General features: G+C 57.8%; 1 protein-coding gene across 1 annotated transcript in view; it reads left to right on the top strand.

Annotated features, from left to right (window-relative positions):
- The window catches only part of LOC114812843 (collagen alpha-1(I) chain-like), a 31020-nt gene that overhangs the window by 4870 nt on the left and 1941 nt on the right, over window positions 1–24209 (top strand). The gene's annotated exons all lie outside the window — the stretch shown is intronic.

Raw genomic sequence — 24209 nt, 5'->3', positions numbered from 1 at the left:
GATTTCGGAAAGCGCCTGTCGAGGCGGAGCGGGAGCCCGGGGAGCTGGCCCCGTTTCCTGGGAGGAGGAGTCCCGGGGTCTGTAACAATGGGTCACTTGCCCCCTTCTCGTCTCCGCCCGAGGCCCGGGGCCGCGTCCCGTACCGGCGGCGGCGGCGGGTCTCCCGGGGCCGGCTGTTATTTTTGGAACGCTCTCGCGGACGCGGCTGCCATTGTTTGTGTCCGTCGCTTAACTTCTCACCCCGTCTCCCTGCAGCGTCGCCTGGGACCGTGACGGCTGACGGTGCCCGCCCAGGGGAGCCGTGTGTCCGGGCACGTTGAGGGACCCCAACGGCTGGCATCTGCTAGCCCAGGGCCCACAACCCTGCCCTCACCATCCCTTCAGTGCCTTTTCAACCCCGGGATTTTGCGAGAGACTTAGGCGGTGATCGTGGTCTGTGGCCGACCTGAAGGGGATCAGTTCAGACCCCTAGAGTAGAGCCTTCTCCCTCCCCGATTCCACCCGCTAATAACGAATGTGGTATTTAATTGCTTACTATGGGCCAGGAGCTGGGAAAATTTCAAGAAGAGCAAGTTGGGCACAGTCCCTGTCCCGCGTGGGGCTCACGCTCTAAAGGGGAGGGAAGACGGGGATTTAATATCTGTTTTACAGAGGAGGAAACAGGCCCAGAGAAACGAAGCGACCTGTCCAGGGTCACGCATTAGGTTCACAGATGGATTAGAACCCAGGTCCTCTGACTCCCAGGCTCTATCCACTGGGCCACGCTGCTTCGCTATCCTGCTGGCGACTCCAGAGGAGCCTCCCCGGTGTGGGACGTGCCGCGGCCCGGCTTCTCGGCACCCCCGCTTCGTCCCGTCCATGTCCCGCGTCCAGCCGAGCCCGTGGCTGCGAGGGGCGCAGGGCCGACCCCCGACGGAGAGGTGCATCCTCCCTGTGTGTGTGCCTGTCTCCCCTGGTCTTTGGGGGTGGACAAGACCCATGCAGCACTCTTGTTTCCCAGGTCTCACCCCCAGGACAAAGGGCCCCAGGGCTGGCTTCACTCGGGTATTCCACTTGACGCTGTCCTTGAACCGTGACGATGTCGTACATCCCCTTTAGAGGAGGTGCGTTCCTTTGCACCCCAGGCAGCTTGACTCCAAGACCCCGATTTATGCCCCGCCAGCGGGTCATCTCTGTTCCACCACCATCTCTGAGAGAAGCCGGACAGCCTCCGTGTTGGGAAGGTCCCACGGGGACCTGGGGCAACAGCTTATTTCACTCACCGTGTGAAGCCAGGCCCGAGGGGACACACCCTGGAGCTTGGTCGGAAACACGTCTTCACCCAGCAGAGGTGCGGGGACAAGGACTCCGTCCCCACGCCAAGTCGGGCGGCCAGAAACATCAGCAGGGCCCACGGGGCCCGTGGAGGAGTGACCGTGTTGGGTCCCTGCAGGGAAAGACGGGGACGGAGAAGGGAGAGTTGGAGTTGGGATGGTCCGTGCCGGGTCACTGGAGGGAGGGTCAGGAATGGAGACGAGGGCGTTGGGTGGTGGATGGCCTGTGCTGGCTCACTGTGGGGAGAGGCAGGGGTGGAGCCGGCTGAGTTGGGGTTGTCGGCTGGCGGTCTTTCCCCCAGCCGCGACAGCCCAGGAAGGCATCTAGGACGTGTTTCCTCCAAGGGTTTGGGTGCCACCGTCAGAGACAGAATTCGGAGCCCGGCGGGTCGTGGGGCGGAACCGGGGGCTGGGATGAAGCTTCGGGTGGAGATAATAATAATAATGGTATTTGTTAAGCACTCACTATATGCAAAGCGCTGGGGGGATACAAGGTGATCAGGTCGCCCCATGTGGGGCTTACGGTCTTCATCTCCATTTTACAGATGAGGAAACTGAGGCCCAGTGAACTGACTTGCCCGGAGTCACACAGCTGACAAGCGGCGGAACCGGGATGAGAACCCATGACCTCTGACTCCCAAGCCCGGGCTCTTTCCACTAACCCGCACCACCTCTCGATAATGTTGGTATTTGTTAAGCGCTTACTATGTGCGAAGCAGTGTTCTTAGCCCTGGGATAGACACAGGGTAATCAGGTTGTCCCACGTGAGGCTCACAGTTAACCCCCATTTTACAGATGAGGTAACTGAGGCACAGAGAAATGAAGTGACTTGCCCACAGTCACCCAGCTAAGTGGCAGATCCGGGATTCGAACCCATGACCTCTGACCCCCAAGCCCGTGCTCTTTCCACTGAGCCACGCTGCTTTGGGGTTGGTGTTTTTGTTTATCCTTTTAGTGTTTATCCTTCCTTTAGTGTCTGTATGTTGCATGAAAGAGTTTGAGGGATGCGTGAGGAGGTCCTGAACTTTGAAAAGCCTCGGGATGGTTTTTTTTTTTTTTTGTATTGGTTAAGCGCTTACTATGTGCAGAGCACTGTTCTAAGCGCTGGGGCAGATAAAGGGTAAACAGGTTGTCCCACGTGAGGCTGACAGTCTTCATCCCCATTTTCCAGATGGGGGAACTGAGGCCCAGAGAAGTGAAGTGACTTGCCCACAGTCACCCAGCTGACAAGTGGCAGAGCCGAGATTCGAACCCATGACCCCCGACTCCCAAACCCGGGCTCTTTCCACTGAGCCGTGCTGACATCTGTAATCTTGGAATGGTCTGACGGTCTAGGCCGTGGTGAATCCGAGTCTGTTCCAGAGGGGGATAGTGGGATTCTCCCTCGTACTCTGAATGTGAACCTCCCGGGGAACCTGATTATCTTGTATCTACCCTGGGGTTTAGTACAGTGCTTGGCACATAGTAAGCACTTAACAAATACCACAGTCAATATTACTGATTGATCCTCTGGGGACTATTGCTGGGAGAGACAGAATTTGGGCCTGATTGACAGGAGCGGGGTAGTCTAGCGGAAAGAGCCCAAGGCCTTGGAGTCTGAGGAGCTGGATTCTAATCCTGCCTCCACCATGTGCCTGCCGCGTGACCTTGGACAAGTCACTTCACTTCTCCGCGCCTCTGTTCCCTCATCTGTAAAATAGGGATTCAATCCCCGGTCTCCCTCCTCTTCAGACTGTGAGTCCTGCGGGGGACAGGGACTGCGTCTCACCCGATTATCTCTTTCTTCTCCAGTGCTTAAAACAGTGCTCGACACAGAAGAAGTGCTTAGCAAATAACACTACTGTTCTTATTATATTTAAAAACTGGAAATTGCTCTTTTTTGCATTGCGAGTGTGGAGAGTTAATAATAATAATAAATGTTGGTATTTGTTAAGCGCTTACTATGTGCAGAGCACTGTTCTAAGCACTGGGGTAATCAGGTTGCCCCACGTGAGGCTCACAGTTAATCCCCATTTTCCAGATGAGGTAACGGAGGCACAGAGAAGTGAAGTGACTCGCCCACAGTCACACAGCTGCCGAGTGGCAGAGCTGGGATTCGAACCCATGACCTGGGCTCTTTCCACTGAGCCACGCTGTTAACATTCATCTGTCTGGACGTTTAGATTATTTTTCTGGACTTGTCCTTACTCCTAAATGGTAAGATTCTTGTGGCCAGGGACGCTCTCTGGTTGATATATGTATTTTTCCGTGTACTCTCAAACACCTAGTACGGTGCTGTGGACAAAGTAAGCGAGCCGCAGATAATGAAAGTGGGTGGAGGCCAGAGTGTGGAGGGTGGGAAGGGGACCGGGTGACCTCTTGAGGAAGGTGGATGCGGCCAGAGGTCAGTCTGGGGTATATCAAGGTGGACGAGCGGGGGCTCGAAGGCTTTTTTTAATGGTATTAAAGAACTTACGTGTGTCAAACGCCGTTCTAAGCGCCGAGGCAAATGCAGGTTAATTAGGTTGGACGCGGTCTCTGCCCACGTGGGGGCTCGCAGTTTAAAGGGGAGGGAGAACAGTGGGAATCCCCGTTTTACAGTTGAGGAAACTGAGGCAGAGAGAAGTTAGGTGACTTGCCCAGGGTCACGCAGCAGGCGAGTGGCGGAGCTGGGGTGAGAACATAGGTCCCCCGAGTCCCAGACGCGGGTGCTTTTCACTAAGCCAGGCTGTCCCCTTTTGGTCACTAGGGAATGGCCCATAAACTTCACCTCGGCCTTTATCTCCGACCATCTCCTCTCCCAGGACTGCCTTTGCAGTTTCCTGGGATTGCACATCATCTTCCAGGGCAGAAAGAGGTCGTGATAATAATAATAATGTTGGTATCTGTTAAGCGCTTACTATGTGCAGAGCACCGTTCTAAGCGCTGGGGAAGAAACAGGGTAATCAGGTCGTCCCACCTGAGGCTCGCAGTTAATCCCCATTTTCCAGATGAGGTATCCGAGGCCCAGAGAAGTGATCTGACTCGCTTACAGTCACACATCTGCCGAGTGGCAGAACCGGGATTCGAACCCATGACCTCTGACTCCCTAGCCCGGGCTCTTTCCACGCTAATGGGACCACAGGTACCAGAATGCCACCGAGCCCAACCTCTGCTCCAGCCCGGACCCTTCCGGGAGTCTAAAGTGAGCCAGACCCGCCGAGGAACCCCGCAGGCAAGGCCGACCGGTCCTCCGGGGCTCCGAGAGCCCAGCAAGGAGAGGACCTTCGGGGCTGGGAGCCCGAGGGGGTAGAGAAGCCGGGGGCCTGGATATTCAGCAGGTGGGATAACTGAGAGTTGGGTGTATTTCGAATTCCTAAAGGGCTGCGGATCCAGGGAGCCGGTGGAACCTCCCCTCCCGGTCTCCCCCTCGAGGAGAAATTGAGGCCGAGGGTGGATCCGTACCAGGTGCTGGCCTCACCCGAGCACTCAATAAATGACACCGATCGATCGATCTGCAGCGTGCTGCCCGGGAGGCCCATTTTAACTGCTAGCCGCAGGCCACTGCCTCCTCCGGGAAGTGCTCCCTGGTTGATCGCTCCGTCCTTTACCGCGTGAGGACACAGAAACGAAGCTCTGCCCCTCCTTGTGACATGTGCACGTTTGGACCCGTGGTCGTGGAGACCCTCTCCTGGGCCGGGGCCTCTCCTTGGGTGGGGATCGTGGCGGAGGGAGCTGGCGGTAGCCTGTGGGCCTGTACTAGTTTTTCGCAGGCAGGCGGGGTGGGGAGGGAGCCGCCGCAGGCGAGTCGGAAGCAGCTGAGAGTCAGCGTTGGCGACGGGCTCCCGGAGAAGGAGTGTGGCCCGGTGGAAGGGGCGCAGGCCTGGGAGTCAGGAGGTCTGAGTCCTAATCCTTGCTCCACCAACTCCCCTGCCGTGCGACCTCGGGTGAATCACTTCCCTGGGCCTTGGTTTCCTCCTCTGTGAAAGGGAATTAATTGCCTGTTTTCTCCGTCTTTAGACCGTGAGCTCTGTGTGCGACTGTCGGGCTGATCCGATTGTATCCCGGCGCTTAGCACGCTGCTTGGTCCATTATAAGCACTTAACAAATACCTTATTATTTGAAGGGTGAGCCCCCAGCTGAATCTGGGACTCCTGGACAGACCCCCAGGAAGCCCAGCCGGGTACTGGTTATGCCCATCGCCTTCGAGGCCCTGCCCCCCTCCACTCCCCCTCGACCGAATGAGGTGGCTGAAGACGGGGAGGGAGATGCCAGGAGAGGGATGCAGGTCAGGGACCTAGGAGCACCCTCTCACCCCGCTCCTCGAGTCCGTGGGGCGGGGAGGGGTGGGCCAGGCGGGCCGGTTGAGCCGGGTCTGAGGCAGCGGGTGGCAGGGAAGGGTGCCCGGCTCGAGCCCCCGCTGGCAGGCCGTTGGCAACCTGACTGGACCCGTGGTGACTGGAGCAGGTGAGTGGGGAGAGATGGGCGGGGGCCCCCGGGGGCACGGTCCAGGGTCCCGCTCGGCGGAGAAAGGAGTGGGTGAGGCTCGGCTCCCGGGGTTGGAGCGGAGGATTCCAGCACCCAGGGGAGGTTTCTCCACCCTCCGAGGCCGGGGTGCTCTCCTGCCCGCTCTGGGGGCCAGAACTGCCAAGTGCCCCTCAGAGTCGACTCCCCTTCTCCCGCCCCGGGACCCTGCTGCCCCGAACCTCGTTTCGGGATCGGGGTTGAGCCGTCTGGAGGGTGATCTGCTCCAGGGCTGATGACCCCTTGGGTCATCGTGTCTTGTCGGTGAAGGGCGGGGAGGGGTCCCCTCCGGACCCTCCCCTTCATTCTGGAGCTGCCCACAAGCAGGGGGCTGGACCGGGTGACCATCGGAGGACGCTTGACTGCCGGGCAGGACCCACTGTCGGCTTAGGGGTCCCGGGGGACTCACGTCCTCGGGACCGGGTGACCGGGAGAGCTTGCCCAGCTGGGCCCTTCCCACCTCAGGCCACCCCGCTATTCCAGGGACCCGAGCCTCCCTCAGCTCTGTTGACCCTGGGGTTTTCTAGGGTGATTCATTCATTCTTTTATTCATTCAGTCGTATTTATTGGGCGCTAGCTGTGTGCGGAGCACTGTGTTAAGCGCTTGGAAACTACAGTACAGTAATAGAGAGACACTCCCTGCCCACAACGGGCAGGTCTAGGGGGGTGATGTGGTCTCCCTCTCCTCCGGAACCTCTCGTCTCCCTGTTGTCTTCCATTTCCCGGTGGCCTCCTCGTCTTGGCCCACCCTTGGCCGGGGTCAGCCTGAAGCCTCTGGGCTGCCCCTCCTGTCCTGTCGCGTCCCATTCCGCCCCGTCCCCTCCCCCATCCTTCCTGCCTCTTTCCTCTCCCTCTTGTCACACCGAGAGTTAGCCGGAGGTTTCCAGCCTCTCTGCCTCGTTTCCCGGCCCCTTCCCCCTCCTCAGCCCTGCCACTCCCCAGTGGGATTAGAGTGGGGGGTTCTGGCCCGCCCCTCGGTGCCTCCCCTGGTCCCCGAGCTGTTGGAGGGGAGGCGGGTTCTCTGCCCCCGCGGTCGTGGAGGGAAGCCAGGCAGAGCCTCTGGATTTAGCCGGGGGCCGGGTGCGGGTGCCGGGAGTCCGCTGGACCGAGGGGAGGGCTGGGGTGGAGCTGGGGCTGTTCGCGATCCCGGCCTTCTCCCCTCCCAGAGTGGGTATCATCCCAGAAAGTCTGCAAAGCCTCTGCTTGATCCAGGGCCCGTCGTCTGTCCTCACTCTGAACCACCCGACCGCCCCCCGAGGTGACGCTGATTGTGGTTAATTGTGATTAAGCACATGGTTTGTGCCAAGCACTGGGCCAAGCGGAGTAGATGCCATGCAGTCGGATCAGGCCCGGGCAGCCAGGAAGGGCCTCCGCGGGAGACGGAGGAGGTGGGGGGCTCACCCAGCCCCCGACCCGGCAGAACCCACGGCTGCCCAGACGCTCCCGTCCAGGGCCTGGCTGGCAGGCGGGGGCCGCGGGTGAGAGGAACCCTTCAGGCTGGACCTTTGGACCCTGAGCTCGGGGAGTTTTTGGTCTCTAGCCTGGAGGGGTCTGACCTTGACCCGTGCGGTGTGGCCTGTATGAGTTTGAGAGGCTCAGGACGGGGATGGCCTGCGGGGAGGGGACGCTCCCAGGAGCGATGTCCGGTGCTTCCTCTGTTCCCCCGCCCCCCTACCCTCCTCTCCCTGCGCCCTCCTCCGATTCATTCAATAGTATTTATTGAGCGCTTACTACGTGCAGAGCACTGTACTAGGCGCTTGGAATGTACAAGTCGGCAACAGATAGAGACGGTCCCTGCCCTTCGACGGGCTTACGGTCTAATCGGGGGAGACGGGCAGACGGGAACGATGGCAATAGATAGAGTCGAGGGGAAGAACATCTCATAAAAACAATGGCAAATGAATAGAATCAGGGTAGTGTACATCTCGTTAAACAAAATAAATAGGGTGATGAAGATATATACAGTTACGCTGCCACGGCCCCCAGCCCGGCACTTCAGGTGACGGGAGGGAGCCTGGCTTGAGGTAGGTGCCCCCCGTCCAAGTCAAGAGGCTTGACCTGGCATGGGACGCTCGGTCCTGGCTACGCCCACCCAGCCTTCCCAGAACCGGAGCTGCCCGGGCCCCAGAATGAAGCACTTTGAGCCTACGGCCGAGCTCTGGGAAGAGCCACAGCGAGTCCGGGTGGGAAGACAGCGGGCAGCCGCTGTCCTGCCTGCTGGGTTGGTGGCGGAGTCCGGGGAGGGTCTCATCCCTGAGCACGTCTCGTCCGGACTTTCTTCCACCCGTGCTTTGCCTGGCTCCGCTTCTTTGCCTTTCAATCCAGACGTCGTCCGGGGTGTACGGTCCCCGTGCCGTTCTTTATTCTAAGCCCCCTGCCCGGAGAGTAGCGCGGCCCCGCTCAGACCCGGGGGAAGGAAGGGGTGAAGTGCACAGTGGCCGTTGGGAGCCCCGCTGTGGGGGTGGGAGATGGGGCCTGGAGCGGGGGGGGGCGGCGATATTTCCAAAAGCTGTGGGCGGCTTGCTCTGGCGGGACAGTCTGGGCTGACGGGGGATTTCAGGGCTAATCCCTCCTCCCGCCCAGGAATGCCGGCGTCCTCCAGCGAAACCCGGCCAGTTACAGTCCCCTTCCTTCTTTGCCCCCAGACCCTCGCTCCTATCGTCTGCCAACCATCCCTCTGGCAATTCTTCCTGAGCTCCCAGGCGCCTGGACTCCTGGAGTCAAGGGACAGGGGGTCAGCAGACCGACCCCAAGCTCAGGGTGTAGGCCCGAGCCTCCGGTTCTGCAGTGAGATCTGAGGTTGTGTCTCCAGCTGCTGATGCGGGAGTCCCTACTCCAGCTGCCGGCCCCGGCCCAGCGTGGAAGGTCTGCCCTTCGGGCTCTCGTTAACGTCGTGCAGTTGTGGGAGGGAGCACGTGGACCCAGTGGGACTGGCGGAGGAGGGCGAGGATCTGGGGGTCTGTGTTGCTGCCTCCTACTCTGCTCTGGGCAGGGTGGGCCCCCTGGGACCCGGAGCCCCGGGCGGCGTCCCATACGCCCCACCCTCTGGCTCCTGGCTGCGGGAAGAAACCCGGGGCGGAGGCGGGGACGGGGGCGGCTGGAGAGGAAAACGGCGATTCTGGGAGTCAAGAGAAATCTTCCTAACCGGTTCCTGACCCAGAAACCCGAGGGCTGCCGGTTCCTGGAGCCTGCGAGCCTAGCCGGGGCGTGGCCGAGGCAGCGGAGGGCGCCGGCGTGGCCGCGTGGAACTGGGGTGGGGGCGGGCCTTGATCAGTGGGTGACCAGTTGACCCATCCGGGCACCGGACCCAACCCTCGGCAGCTGTAGTGCTTTCGACGACTCCCTGTCTGCCTCGGGGTCCGGGCGACGTCTTAGCCGACGAGTTCCGCTTCCGTTCCCTGCCCCCGTTTTACCGGTGCAGGCCAGCCTGGCCCCGAATCGACACCGCCTTAACCCTGTGTTCGGAGTTGGCTTCGGGAGCAGTGAGCAATTCTTGCTACCTGCGTGGCAGCCTGCTTCCTTAAACGTGGGTTCCATTTCTGGCTCCGCCGCTTGTCTGCTGTGTGACCTCAAGCAAGTCGCTTCACTTCTCTGGGCCTCGGTTCCCTTATCTGCAAAACGGGGATTCAATCCCCGTTTTGCCTCCTACTTAGATTGTGAGCCTCGTGGGACCTGATAATCTGGTATCTGCCCCAGAGCTTAGTAAAGTGCTTGGCACGTAATAAACACTTAATTACCGCAATTATTATAATCATTATTACCTCCGGGATCTCGTCAGCAGTATTGGGCGACCCTAGAAGGCACCGCCCCCCCCCCCCGCCCGTTGACTGGGTGGCCAGCTGCCCTGTCTGGGTCGGAGAGCTGACGGAGACTCGTAGATGGGGGACAAGGTGGCCATCTCCCCTGACTCTAGACCTTCTGTGGGGTCTAGGGATTGGCTCCACGTCGTTAGTGGCGTATTCTGGGCCGCCTTCGTTTTTCTCCGTTGGTCCGCAACCTGAGGCAACGTGCAACCCGGGTAGAGGAATTCAGGGGACGGCCTCTACGCCCTGTGTGGCTGCTGGTATTTGTACGGAGAATTTTCCCGGCCTGGACTGGCCGTGACCCCCATAACCTCATCACCAGCTTAGGGACCACCAGGATCTGCAGGGCACCCTTGGATGAGCCAGGGGAGGAAGGGGAAGGAGACGGTTTTGTGACATTTTCAAAGGGATGGCTTTCTACCATCCCAGCACCTTCCGACCCGGGACCGGTTTCTTCGGCGCCTCCCCGCGATGCGAACTCAGGTCCCGGCTACTTCAAACTGGGTGAAAGGAAGTCCGAGTCACCTTGTTTCCCTTGGGCTCAGGACAGGGAGCCGGAGAAGGCCCGGAGACCCTAGACAAAGCATTCTCTGTGTGCGAAGGGGGCCCGGGAAGGATGCTTGGGTTCTTATGCCCAGCTCTGCCCCTGCCTCACCCCGTATGACCTCGGGGCAAGTGACAAGGTAATAAGAGCAATAACGTAATCGTGATCTGACTTTATAGAGCCCCAGCATCCTTACTAAGACCCCCAATCTTTCCGGGAGGGAGGGAAGGAGAGGGGAGCAGTTTTCTATCTGGGGGAAATTGAAGTCTAGAGGGGTTCCGGGCTTGCTCCAAGTCACAAGAGAACTGAGGATTGAGCTAGGAAGACACGCCAAGCCCCTTGACTCCTGATAAGTGTCCCACGTGGGGCTCACAGTCTTAATCCTCATTTTACAGACCAAGTAACTGAGGCACAGAGGAGTGAAGTGGCTTGCCCGGGGTGTCAGCAGAAAAGAAGCAGGGGTGGAATTAGAACCCAGGTCTTTCTGACTCCCAGGCCCACGCTCTATTCACTAGACCATGGTGCTTCAGGAGACACGATCACTGCTCTCGAGTCTAGTAGTGGTGTCTATTTAGTGCCTCCCCTTTAACTGCTTCTGAAGTAATATATCTTGGCTCGTTGATGCTCATAATTCACCGTTACCGTTCTCTGTACCTGTTAGACCCTGAGCCTCCCGAGGGGCAGGGACTTTTCCGGATCCGGTTGGACCTCGCCCAGGAAGGGCTCTGGGGCTTGGTACGGCCTCGGGACCCGGTGTCTGCTCAGTTAACTCTGCTCCTAAACTCATGAACCGTGTGGGAGATGGCAACTGGATAAAATTCAGAAGCATCTTCCCAGAGTCCTGTTGGGCCTGTCCTGCTGTACCAATAATAACTGTGCTATTTGTTAAGTGCTCGCGATGTGCACTTAACTGTATTAAGCGCCGGGGTAGATACAGGGTAATTAGGTCAAATCCAGGTCCTGTCCTACCCAGGCCTCGCGGTCTAAGGGGTGGGGGAGAACAGGTATCGAGTCCCCATTTTACAGGTGAGGAGACCGAGGCCCTGCAGTTAAGTGACTTGCTCAGGGTCACCCGGCAAACAAGTGGCAGCTCTCAAGGCACTTTAGACCCCACTGTGGGACAGTCAGAGAGGGTATGGAGCCAAGCCTCGAGGTATCATATTCCCTGGCATCTACCTCCTCACCCTCTGTGCCACTTGACTGCATTTCCGAGCTCCGTGTCTGCTTCTGAGTGCTTTTATGCTCCGAGTCACCGCCGCCCAGAACCCCTCCGCCGCATGGTCATTAGTTGAAGCTTCAGGGGTCATCGAGTCCCTTCTTTTGCCTGCAGGCCTGGGAGGGGGGGGGCGGGCAGGGGAAGGGAAGAGGAAAATCCTTCCCCTTTCTTGGCTTCTCTCTTTGACCGACTGACCGTGCCCATCCGCCTCCCCCTGGAACTCCTCACCCCCACCCATGTGCTTTATGTCTCAGGCCTGGTGATTGGTGTCAGAGCGGGCCACGGAGGGTGAGAGCTCTACCCTCTGCGTGCCGCCCGGTTCTTCCCCCTGGCCGCCCCTTCCCCTGATCCTGATTCGGCCCGGCGTGTTCCTTTGTACCCGGGACCCGCCTGTCCCTGCCTCGCCCTCCATCTGAGCGCTGTCGGCTGGCCGAGGCTCTGCGATCCGGGAGTGATTGAAACAGACAGCGGGCCCCACTCCCCTCTCTCGTCACCGCCTCGAGCCTCTGCCAAGGGGGTTTCCGGTCAGGAGGGCAGGCCGGCCCCGCCCGGAAAGAGATGGGTTGCTATAGGATCTCAGCCTCCGGCTGGGAGGACAGGCTAACTGGAGACGAGCCGCTATGAGGCCTCGGCCTCTGGCCGGGACGGCAGATCGGCCTATTCATTCATTCATTCGTTCAATAGTATTTATTGAGCGCTCACTACGTGCAGAGCACTGTACTGAGCGCTTGGAACGAACAAGTCGGCAACAGATAGAGACGGTCCCTGCCGTGTGACGGGCTCACGGTCTAATCGGGGGAGACGGACGGACGAGAACGATGGCAGTACCTAGAGTCTGGGGGAAGAACGTCTCGTAAAAACGATGGCGACTAAATAGAATCGAGGCGACGTACGTCTCGTTGACAGAATAAATAGGGTAATTAAAATATATACGGTCGAGCGGACGAGTACGGTGCCGAGGGGAGGGGAAGGGAGAGGGGGAGGAGCGGAGGGAGATGGGGGGAAAAGAGGGTTAAGCCGTGGAGAGGCGAAGCGGGGGGCGGTAGAGGGAGTAGAGGGAGAAGGGGAGCTCAGTGTGGGAAGGCCTCTCGGAGGAGGTGAGCTGTAAGTAGGGTTTTGAAGAGGGGAAGAGAATGAGTTTGGCGGAGGCGAGGAGGGAGGGAGGATGTGGGTTCCGGGACCGCGGGAGGACGCGGCCCGGGGGTCGACGGCGGGACGGGCGAGACCGGGGGACGGCGAGGGGGCGGGCGGCGGAGGAGCGGGGAGTGCGGGGCGGGCGGTGGAAAGAGAGAAGGGAGGAGAGGTAGGAGGGGGCGAGGTGACGGAGAGCCTCGAAACCTAGAGTGAGGAGTTTTTGTTTGGAGCGGAGGTCGACGGGCGACCACTGGAGGTGTTTAAGAAGGGGAGTGACAGGCTCAGGGCGTCTCTGCGGGAAGATGAGCCGGGCGGCGGAGTGAAGACTAGACCGGAGCGGCTAGAGACAGGAGGAAGGGAGATCGGAGAGGAGGCTGACACGGTAGTCTAGCCGGGATATAACGAGAGCCCGTAGCGGTAAGGTAGCCGTTCGGGTGGAGGGGAAAGGGCGGATCTTGGCGATATCGTAAAGGTGAAACCGGCAGGTCTTGGTAAAGGATAGGATGTGTAGGCCTAGACTGTCTGCTCTTAGGCCTTCGCTTCTGGCTGGGTGGGCGGGCTAGGCAGCCAGCCTGGAGAGAGACGGGCTGCTACGAGGCGTCGGCTTCCAGCCGGGAGGGCAGGCCAGGGAGCCTGAAGAGAGACTGGCTGCTCTAAGGCCTCGGTTTCTCCCCTGAGCCTCCCCGCGCTCTCCTCTGCTCTTTCCCCGAGAGGCACCCGGACCTCCCTTTCCGTCTGGGTGCTTGGCCTGGTTGCGGAACTCAGGCTTTGCCTGTGTTCCAGTAATAGTAAGAATAATGACGATGATACTTGTGGGATTTATGTCCTAAGAGCTGAAGTACGATACAATCAAATCGGACACGGTCCCTGCCCCGAATGGGGCTCCCAAATGAGGAGACAGAGACACGGGGTAATTAAGTGACTTACCTAAGGTCACACAGCGGGCAAGTGGCGGAGCCACCGGGGGGTCATTAGTTGACTTTGAGTCCCCCGTTCAAAACTACAGGCATCGAGTGGGCCCGAGAGCGGAAGCGGGGAGGGGATTTGCGCTGGGATTTGGGTCCGGATTAGGGCGAGGAGGCGGAGAAGCCTGCTCGTGGGAGCCGGGCCAGGCACGGAGAGCCATTTTAAAGAGGAGGAGTTTGTTCAGCGGCAGTCATGAGCTCCGGGAAGCTCTCTCTCGTCGGCTCCTCGAGGGCAGAAACGGAGCGTCCTTCCTTTTTGACTCCAGGGCCCAGGATGGGTTCTTGACAGTGATGTCGTTGGGGCAAGGCAGGGGTGGTAAACGCTAGAAGGCCTGGATTCTAGTCCTGCCCCTGCCCCAGATTCTCTGAGTGACCCACCGAGGCCCGACTCCCTGGGTCTCAGTTTCCCCAGCTGGACTGGAGGGGTGATCCTGGCCCCGCTGGTGTGGCGGGGAAGGTGGGGGTGCTCTGGGTTTTGACCGCGGTGGCTGGGAGGTTGAGAGAGAGCCTGCGGCAGGGGCAGGAAGTCACTTCAGGAGGGGCCGGAGACAGGCAGGAAGCAGGGGGCGGAAGAGCGGTGGCGGGGCAGGGGCCGGAGAGCTCCGGGGTCGCTCGGGAGCCCGGTCTGGTGAAGAGCAGACTCGGCCGTGGATGGCACACGGGAAACGAAGGGATTTTTGGTGGGCAGCAGTCGGGAAGCCCTGGGGCGCCAGAGAGGAAAGGTGATGAGAGTGGGAGAGGAGGCTTCCGTCGGGTCGTGGTGTCTCCCGGGAACGGAGTCCGGGTCACAGCGGTCCCGGAGTTCCGAGCCGGTGCTGGTGGAGGGTAACCCCGACAGGCCAAACTCACCACTGCTGCGATCCCAGAAACCACCGTGAGGGGCTCGGGTCTGACCGAGAGTCCGGGCCCACGGCGGGGCCGGGAAAGGAAGAGCCCAGAACCATCCGCCCCAGGCAGCGGCTGTCCGTCGGGCAGGTCCGGGGGCCGGTCAGGAGACTCCGTGGGGTGGGAGACGGGCGATCCTGGCCGTACAAACCTCAAACGAAGCATCTTAGTGTCCTCTGTGCCCTATCGGGTCCAAATTAACCGCTGTGAGCTGGCCAGTGAGGCAGAACTCATTCGTTGGACTGTTGAGGCCCATGTAGTGGGTTTTAAAACAAAAAATCATATTTGTTAAGCACTTACTATGTGCTAAAGCGCTGGGTCAGGTACAAGTTAATCAGGTTGGACACAGTCCCTATCCCACACGGGTGTCTCAGTCTAGGAGGGAGAACAGGTATCGAATCCCCATTTTTCATTTGAGGAAACTGAGGCCCAGAGAAGTGAATAATAATAATAATTGTGGTAGTTAAGTGGCTTACTTTGTGCCAGGCACGTTACTAAGCGCCCGTGTGGATACCAACCAAATTGGGTTGGATACAGTCCCTGTCCCGCATGGGGCTCAGTCCCCGTTTTACAGATGAGATACCTGAGGCCCAGAGAAGTGAAGTGACTTCCCCAAGGTCATACAGCAGATAAGCGGTGGAGCCGGGTTTAATGCCCAGGCTCTTTCCACTAGGCCACGCTGCTTCCCGTAAAACTTTGCCAGTCGTGCATAGCGTGGGATCCTGACCGGGAAAAAGATCCCTCTCCTAGGGACTTGAGGAGGAAAGAGAAGTAGGGAAAACTGGCATTCACAGCCCTCCTCCGATGCCGCCGCCTCGCTCGGTTAAGAGAAGAGGGTGGATAACCAATCGGAGCAGAAGCGTGTTCAGACCGGTAGCGCGGGAAGATTGTAATCTTCGCAGGTTGAGCTTACAGATGCGGTGCGTGAGGTGTGTCTGTGTATGTGTATTTCTCCCCAGAACGTCTTTGCCGGGCCAGGATCCCCACGGGTACCAGGTGGCCGGGAACGCTCTTTGAGATGTTGCAGGAGGGTGCTGGGGAAACGGGAAAGCAGCAAGGCTGGGAAGACAGGCTCCTGGGTGGGATAATGGGAGCCGGGTCCGAGGAAGAGCTGGGGGAGAGGGAAGGGGGAGGGGAGAAGAGGACGGGGAGGGGAGACATCTGCAGCCTGCCTACCTATTGGTGTTATCCCTCCCCGGCCTCCTATCCCTTTGAATTCAGAAAAATCCAGGAAATCCTAAACAATCGCCAGCTTATCCGGCCTGAAGATCCCAAACTCCAGGAGCGTTTCTGGCACGTAGGAGGTGTAATTTTAGAACATCATTGTTCCAGGGTGAGTTTTTTAAAAAAAAAAAAAAAAAAAAGAAGGGGGGATTAAAGAGAGAGAGAGCAAATCCAGAACAATGCAGCAGGAATGGAGAGGTACTAGAAAGGGGACCACTGCTCCGGGGTGGGGTGGCAGGGGGTCTCCATCTGGAAGCAGAGCCTGGCGCGAGTCCGGGAAGAGCGGAGTCGGGCGAGGGGGAAGCCACCCCCAGGCAGGTCGGGGGGCGGGGAGGGGGACCCCGGGCCGGGAGGCGGGGGTGGCTGGGCTGCCGTCTAGACTTCTGGGTCCCACCCGGGGCGAGGTTACCCGGCTCGGTCCCACAGGCTCAGAAACTGAGCCTCGACGAAGACGACCCAGGGAAGTACTCGGTCGCTCCCGCTGGAGCGTGAATAGCACATTTTATTTTCTGCCGAGGGGGACTCCGTCGAGCAACTCCTCTCCCACCCAGGGTTGGCATGAAAGGCGTACTTCTCTATGTCGGAGCTCATCTTGGAGGTGGAATCCAGGGTCAGCGAAGCCTCTTGCTTCGACTTAGAAGTTATTTGGGGGAGGAAACGGGTCTCCTGTGAGCCAGGCTGCGGCGAGGGGGTGTCAGAGGCGCCAGGAGCCGGCAGATCGAGATGGGTGCTCTGGGGCTCTCGCCGGTCCCCTGGCAGAGTGCCCCACCCGGGGTGGATCTGCGGGGTCTGGAGGGGAAAGAGGGGTGCGGAGAAGGGGGCAGGGCTTTGGGGGACTGCAGTGCTGAAGCTGAACCAGGATGGGCCCAGCGCCGCCCTGGCTCAGTCCCGCGCCGAGGACTCTGTCGCCGGAAGTGGCGCCGGGAGGAAGAGTCGTCGCAAGCTGGGCACCCCGGCTCACGGTTACCGATGGAGTGTCCGGCGGACACCCTCCCTTCTCCATTCTTGACTCTCCCACGGGTGACCCGGCGTGGGCCGGCCAACCCTCGACGCCGTCCCCCCGTCCGCCCCTGTGAGGGCTGAGTTGTAGTGGGAAATGAGCGAGGTAAGGTAGGTGGAGAGTTGATTAAAACGGATGCTCAAAGACGTCAGTGATGGTGACGAATTCACCCCTGGATCCATGCGGGCCGCAAAAAGCCAATGTGGGCCCCATACTACTGGCCACATCGTGTGCCCGCACGCAGCTTGTCACGCCCGTTGTTTGCCATACCTGCTTTGTGTTTCTGCCTCCTTGTCTCGTGGGCCGTGTCAGTCTGCCCTCGGCAGTTGACTCCCACTTGTCAGCTGGGATGCAGTAATAATAACAATACTAATGTCGGTATTTGTAAGCGCTTACTATTTGCAGAGCACCGTTCTAAGCGCCGGGGTAGATGCAGGGTAATCGGGTTGTCCCACGTGAGGCTCACAGTCTTCATCCCCAATTTACAGATGAGGTAACTGAGGCCCAGAGAAGTTAAGTGACTCGCCCACAGTCACCCAGCCGACAAGTGGCAGAGCCGGGATTCGAGCCCAGGACCTCTGATTTCCAAGCCCGGGCTCTTTCAACTGAGCCATACAGTTATTCCAATTACTATTAATCGACGTCTGGGAGTCGGGAGACTTGGTTTTCAATCCCAGCCCTGCTCCCTAGCCCGCCGTACGGCCTCAGGCGAGTCATTTAATTGAACAGAGGGAGGCAGGCATCTTCTGTAAAATGGGAAGAAGAAGTAGGAGAACTCACACTTCCTTTGGAGTCAAAAAGTGGACAGCTGGAAGGGCGGGGGGATTTCTTCAGAAAGAACGTGGGGAAGGAAAACAAATCGGTGTAACGCACGTCCAGTCGGTCACCAGATCCTGTCGGTTCCACCTTCACATTATTGCTAAAATCCGCCCTTTCCTCCACATCCAGACTTCTACTCAGAGACTTTGGGCAAGTCGCTTAACTTCTCGATGCCTCAGTTACCTCATCTGTAAAATGGGGATGAAGACTGTGAGCCCCACGTGGGACAACCTCATTACCCTGTATCTACCCCAGCGCTTAGAACGGTGCTCGGCACAGAGTAAACGCTTAACAGATACCAACATTATTATTATACCTGCCTCCCTCTGTTCAGTTTGCGAGCAGTGGGTGGGACAGGACTGTGCCTGATCTGTTCCTAGCCCAGTGTTCAGCACAGTGTTTGATGCATAGGTAGAATGTGGAAAATACCGTTTAACGCTTTTAATAGTGACTAGAGCCCGTAAGTAATGCTGATGGAATTGCTTCAGGCGTTGGCTAAGCCTCCCAACCATAGAGCAAGTTATCAACATCATTTCTGCAACTTGCAAGACCTTCACTTTGTGTCTGGAGCCCGATATGATGCTTCCACCTCACTCTAATTGTCTCCCAAAGAATGTGTTCTCCTAGATTTGATTTTTTCTGCTTTTTTTTTTTTTTTAATATTTGTTAAGCACTTGGATAGATACAGTCCATGTCCCACAAAGAGCTCCCGCTCTTAATCCCCATTTTACAGATGGGGGAACTGAGGCAAAGAGAAGTTAAATGGCTTACCCAGAGTCACACAGCAGTTGTGGCAGAGTCAGGATTAGAACCCCTGTCCTTCTGACTCCCAGGCCCTGTCTTCTCTTCCACTGGGATATGCCGCTTCCTTGTCTAACATCACATTCTTGGGTAAGTGTGCTGCCTAGGTAACAGAGTCCTAGGGTGTTATTCAGCCCTGCATCACCATGTGGATTGGGGTTGATGGTTCAGCCTCTCAGGTTCCTTGATCCTCTTTGAATTGACCTTGAGCCTCTAATCCCCGATCGATTCCGCGAAGCAGATTGCAACCATCTGCAGGTCTTCTGGTGTGTGGGCGCCCCCGGGGCCCATCTGTTTGCGTATAGTAATGCCTGTCTCTACGACTTTGGAAGATGCCCAAGGTGTGTAGAGTTGGAAGGGTTTCCCAGAGGTGCAGAAGCGTGTTTCAACACCTACGCACCCGCCTCTCGTTGCATTCCCTAGCGTAGTTAAGTTGAAAAGGACTCTGGCTGCTCCCTTTATTTTTCCCGTACTGGACCTAGGTAGCGATCCCGTGTGCTGTTCCATGGATTCCCCAACTCGTGGCCGTCATTCCTCCCGAACCATCCTTCTAGCTGTGCCTCACTGTTGTTCTCCCACCTTATTGCCCTCCCTCTCTCCCGCTGTCCCTCTGGCCTGGAGCTCCCTCCCTCCCCCTCCAAGTCAGACGGACTCCGGCTGTCCCCCACAGTCAGATCCCTCCTGAAATCCCACCTCCTCCAACAAACTTTAATGAATTTCCCAGCACCCCGGACCTCGATCACTTCGGAACTGATTTACGTCCATCTTCCACCCTCGTTTTTCACGTTTGCTCAGTTATTGATTTTGAGCTCTCTAACTGTATGTTTTTGTCTCCTTGTGGACAGGGAACACGCCCCTCCTTTAGTCTGTATTTCCCAAGTACCTAGTAATAATAATAAGTGTCGTATTTAAGTAACATGTGCCAAACACTGTACTGAACACCAGAGTAGTTACAAGATAATCAAGTTGGACACCGTTCCTGTCCCACATGGGCCTCCCAAGGGAGGGAGTGTAGGTATCGAATCCCCATTTTACAGATGAGAAAACTGGGGCTAATACTACTAACTGTGGTAGGTAAGCACTGACTGTGTGCCAGGCACTGTTCTAAACTGTGGTGGATACAAGCAAATCAGGTTGCTCGCGGGCCCTGTCCCACCCTGGGTTCAAAACGCTCTGGGCCTGTCACTCCCCTTCTTAAAAACCTCCAGTGGTTGCCTATCAACCTCCGCACGAAACAAAAACTTCTCACTCTGGGCTTCAGGGCTCTCCATTACCTCGCCCCCTCCTACCTCTCCTCCCGTCTCTTTCTCTACCGCCCACCCCGCACGCTCCGCTCTTCTGCCGCCCACCTCCTCACCGTCCCCCGTTCTCGCCCATCCCGCCGTCGACCCCCCCGGGCCACATCCTCCCACGATCCCGGAACGCCCTCCCTCCTCACCTCCGCCAAACTCACCCTCTTCCCCTTTTCAAAATCCTGCTTACAGCTCGCCTCCTCCGAGAAGCCTTCCCTGACTGAGCTTTCCCTTTTCCCTCTGCTCCCTCTGCTGCCTCTCTACCCCACCTTCACCTCCCCTCAGCTAAGCCCTCTTTTCCCCCCTTTCCCTCTGCTCCTCCCCCCTCCCTTCCCCTCTCCTCAGCACTCTGCTCGTCCCCTCAACTGTATATATTTTCATCACCCTTTTTATTTTGTTAATGAGCTGTACATCACCTTGATTCTATTTATTTGCTATTGTTTTAATGAGACGTTCATCCCCTCGATTCTATTTATTGCTATTGTTTTATCTGTCTGTCTCCCCCGATTAGACCGTAAGCCCGTCAAAGGGCAGGGACCGTCTCTATCTGTTACCGATTTGTACATTCCGAGCACTTGGTACAGTGCTCTGCACATAGTAAGCGCTCAATAAATGCCATTGAATGAGTTAATTTTATAGGTGAGATCACTGAGGCCCAGAGGAGTGAATTGACTTGCCAGAGGCCTCACAGCAGATAAGTGCAGAGCTGGGATTAGAACCTAGGTCCTTCTGATGCTCAGGCTCTATCCGCTAGGCCGGGCTGCCGCCCAAGGTCACCCTGCAGGGAGGGGGCAGGATTAGAACCCGGGTCAATCAACCAATCAGTGGCCCTTGTTGAGCATTTACTGGGTGCAGGGCACTCTACTAAGTCCTTGGGGAAATATAATACAACAGAGTATATAAGACAAGGAGCGTCCTGTTTACAGGAGAAAGCAGACATTAAAATAAATTACGGATAGAAAATGGAGAATAAGGATGTGTATAGAAATGTCGTGGAGCCGGGGTGAATGTCAAAGTGCCTAGCTGACGCAGAGGAGAGAGCGGATGTGGAAATGAAGGCTTAGTCAGGGAAGGCCTCATGGAGGAGGTGAGTTTTTAGGAAGGTTTAGAAGGTGGGGAGAATTGTGGATTGTCAGAACTAAACGGGGAGGACGTGAGATAGACTAAATTGAGGGAGAATGAGTAGGTTGGCGTTCGAGGAGAGAAATTCGTGGGCTGGAAATCAGCAAGGTAACGTAGGAGGGGGCGAGCTGATGGATGTCCTCTAACTCCTGGGCCCAAGCTTTTTCCGCTTGGCCACACTGCTTTCCCAAGTAGGAGCTCTACTGCTGCCGATAATCCTATCAGCACTATGGCCTAGTGGATACAGTACGGCTCAGTGGAAAGAGCACGGACTTTGGAGTCAGGGCTCATGAGTTCGAATCCCAGCTCTGCCACTTGTCAGCTTTGTGACTGTGGGAAAGTCACTTAACTTCTCTGTGCCTCAGTTCTCTCATCTGTAAAATGGGGATTAAGACTGTGAGCCCCACGTGGGACAACCCGATTCCCCTGTGTCTACCCCAGCGCTTAGAACAGTGCTCGGCACATAGTAAGCGCTTAACAAATACCATCATCATTATTATTATTATTATTACGGGCCTGGGAGTCAGAAGGACCTGGGTTCTAATGCCGGCTCTGCCCCGTGTCTGCTGTGAGCCCTTGGGCAAGTCATTTGGCTTCTCTGGGCCTCTGTTACCTCGTCTGGAAAATGGGGATGAAGACTGAGCCCGATGTGGGGCTGGGACTGCCCAGCCTGATTCACTCTCTATCTACCTCGGTGTTCAGTATATTGTCCGGCACGTAGTAAACACTTAATGAATACCACAGTTATTTTTACAACTATTTGAAGCCGCCGGTCTCTGATATGTGTGATTTGGAGTGCGTTCTGTGTGCCCAGCACTGGACACCTCCTGGTGGGCAGAATGCTAGACTGGGCGCCTCCCACGTGCAAGGAGTTGACTGGGCTCCCCTCATGGCAAGGTTCTGTGCCGGATATTCAGTAGCGTTCTGTATTGGACGTCTGCTAGGTGTTAGGCGCTTGGGAATATATAAGAAAATCCTGGTATAACGGAGGCAACGAGAGACCAAAGTGCCAAATACGGAACGTGTGAAAGAGGGGTCTAGATAGGAGAAAAATGAACGGTAACCCTGAAATCGGCCATTCGGCAACAGATCTCCAGTCGCTAAGCCGAGCCCACGTGATCAGTGGGCTTCGACGAGGAGGGGCGGACCGTGGGCCGCCCGAGTGCCTGAGGCCCGGAATGGGGGAATTGGTCGAACCTGAGCTCGAGGGAGATTTACAGCAAGAACGTCCTGACGGTGGGGGTCTTCAGAGCTGTGGAAACGGGGGTCCGAGCCGGATCCCGGGCACCCACAGCTGGCTAGCTCAAGGAGGGGTTCACATGCCCGGGGAAGTGGGCTGGCCCAAGAGCCAGGGAGAGTTGGGGTTAGGGTGGAGCTAGGCGAGAAGGGAGTATTTTGGGACGCCACTTCTCCTTTCCCAGCCCTGTGCCACCCGGGCCCATTCCCCCCTGCAAATAGGGCAGGAGCCCAGGCCCATCCTCAGCCTATTGGGGGACTCTGCTTCCTAGTGGGGCCGGGCAGGCAGGGAGGGGTTTAGGGGCCACCCAGTTATGGGGGAGAAGGGCACCGGGGCAGAGGGGGAGCCGTGAGCGAGTGGTCGGCGGCGAGAGACACGACAGGGAGTCGCAGTGAGCGGGTTGGCTTGAGAGGAGCAAAGAGGGCGAGCTGGGGTGGAGTGTGAAAAAGACAGCGGATAGGGAGAAGGGGGAGAACCGACGGAGCCCCTCAGAGCCGGTTGTCAGGAGTTTCTGCGGCTGGGTGTCCACAGGACGCTCTGAGGAGTGGGATGACGTACGGAGGTGGGGTGGAAGCCCGTAGTCCTCGTGATTCTGCACAGCTCACCGTTCCCAATGGAGCAAGGGGCCCTGGGACCGTAATTTGGTCGGTTCCACGTTACGTTTTCCCAGGGCAGAGGGGAAAGAGCCCGGGTTTGGGAGTCAGAGGGCGTGGGTTCTCATCCCGGCTCCGCCACTTGTCTGCTGCGTGATCTTGGGCAAGCCGCTTACCTTCTCTGTGACTCCGTTACCTCATCTGTAAAATGGGGATTAAGACGGCGAGCCTCACGTGGGACAACCTGATTACCTTGTATCTACCCCGGCGCTTAGAACAGTGCTAGGCACATAGTAAGCACTTAACAAATAGCATTATTATTATTATTATTGTTCCTGTAGCCGGCCGGCCAGCCCCTCTCCTCGTCCTCCTCTCCCCCGACCCCTCTTCTCTCCCACTCATCCTCTGCCCTCCCCCGGTCAGCCTCTCTCGTCACCACAGTTTGCACCTCCAGGGTCCCCTTTTCTCTCTCCTTCAGTCCTGATTTTCTCCTCTCTCCCGGGCCCTTTGGCTCAGGCCTGTCCTCCCCTTGATCCCGCTCCCGGGCATTTCCTGCGGGCGTATACCCCCCCTCCCCCCGACCCTGGTTTCATTCCATTTCCCCGCCTTCATCGGGGCCCGTCTTCGTTGTCGTCGTCGTTGTCTTTGGTTCCTTTGGGCCTCCTCCTCCCGCTGAGGGATCTCATTTCCTCCCACTGGACATCCTCAACGGGGCAGTAGAAGTGGGTGGTGGCGACTGTGGCCTGGGGCTCGGGATCGGCCCTCCCTCTGTGGTGCCCAGGGTGATGTGGCAGGTGATGTGGCAGGATGGATCTCATTCTCCTTGACCATCCTCTGGCCGGAAGACACCGGGTCGACCAACCTCTTCAGTGTGGCTGACTGGGGAAGGGCTCAGTTCCCAAGGAGAGCCCCTGCCCCTTGCCCACCACAGGAGGGCTTCCCGGAGGAGCTCTTTCTGAAGTGATGGAGCAGAGTGGGGCCGCGAAGAGCACCCGGGAAGGAGGTTTGGGCCCTGGGGGGACAGACCCGTTTACCCTCTTGAGGTTGGGGTCCCGAGGCCCGATGGAGCAGCTGTTTTGTTCTCACTGGTTCGGTGCAGCAGGAGGGGTTTTCGAGGGACGAGCAGTAACGCTTCCTGAAGAGAAAGATGGTCCGCTACAGGTGCCCGTTTCCAAGGGCGGCTGAGAAGATGCTTGGGAGTGTAGCTTGCCTCTGACCCCTTGCCCACATCCTTCCTCTGGCCCGGAACTCCCTCCCCCGTCATATGTGAAAGACCACCAGTCTCCCCCTCTTCAAATCCCTTCTAAAATCCCATCTGCTCCAAGAGGCCTTCCCCAACTAAGCCCTCATTTCTTCTACTCCCTCTCCCTTCTACATCTCCCTGGCGCTTGGATCTGTATCCTTTTAGCATTTTATAGTCAACCCCACAGCATTTTCATCCATATCTGTAATTTATTTTCACACCCGTCTCCCCCGTAAGCCCCTGGTGGGTAGAGAACTCGGCTGCCGACTCTGTTGTACTGCACTCTCCTAAGCACTTAGTAGAATTCCGGAAACACAGTAAGCACTCAATAAATACCATTGATTGACTGGGAGGGCGTCACTCTCACCTTCCTCCTCCCTCTCGCTGATTTGTAGCTTTGCCTGGAGGCAGGGAGCCGAGCCAGGTGACCTCACTCTGGGATGGGGGGGTGACGGGGAGAGGAGCAGGGAGGATCTCAAGCCCACCCTTAGTTCCAAAGTGGAGCCCAGTTATCCCTCGTCGCCCCACGGGAGCGC

Source organism: Ornithorhynchus anatinus, chromosome 6 (assembly GCF_004115215.2).
Source record: "Ornithorhynchus anatinus isolate Pmale09 chromosome 6, mOrnAna1.pri.v4, whole genome shotgun sequence".
NCBI lineage: Eukaryota > Metazoa > Chordata > Mammalia > Monotremata > Ornithorhynchidae > Ornithorhynchus > Ornithorhynchus anatinus.
The sequence above is the reverse complement of the archived record's forward strand: the minus strand, read 5'-3'. Positions and strand labels throughout refer to the sequence as shown.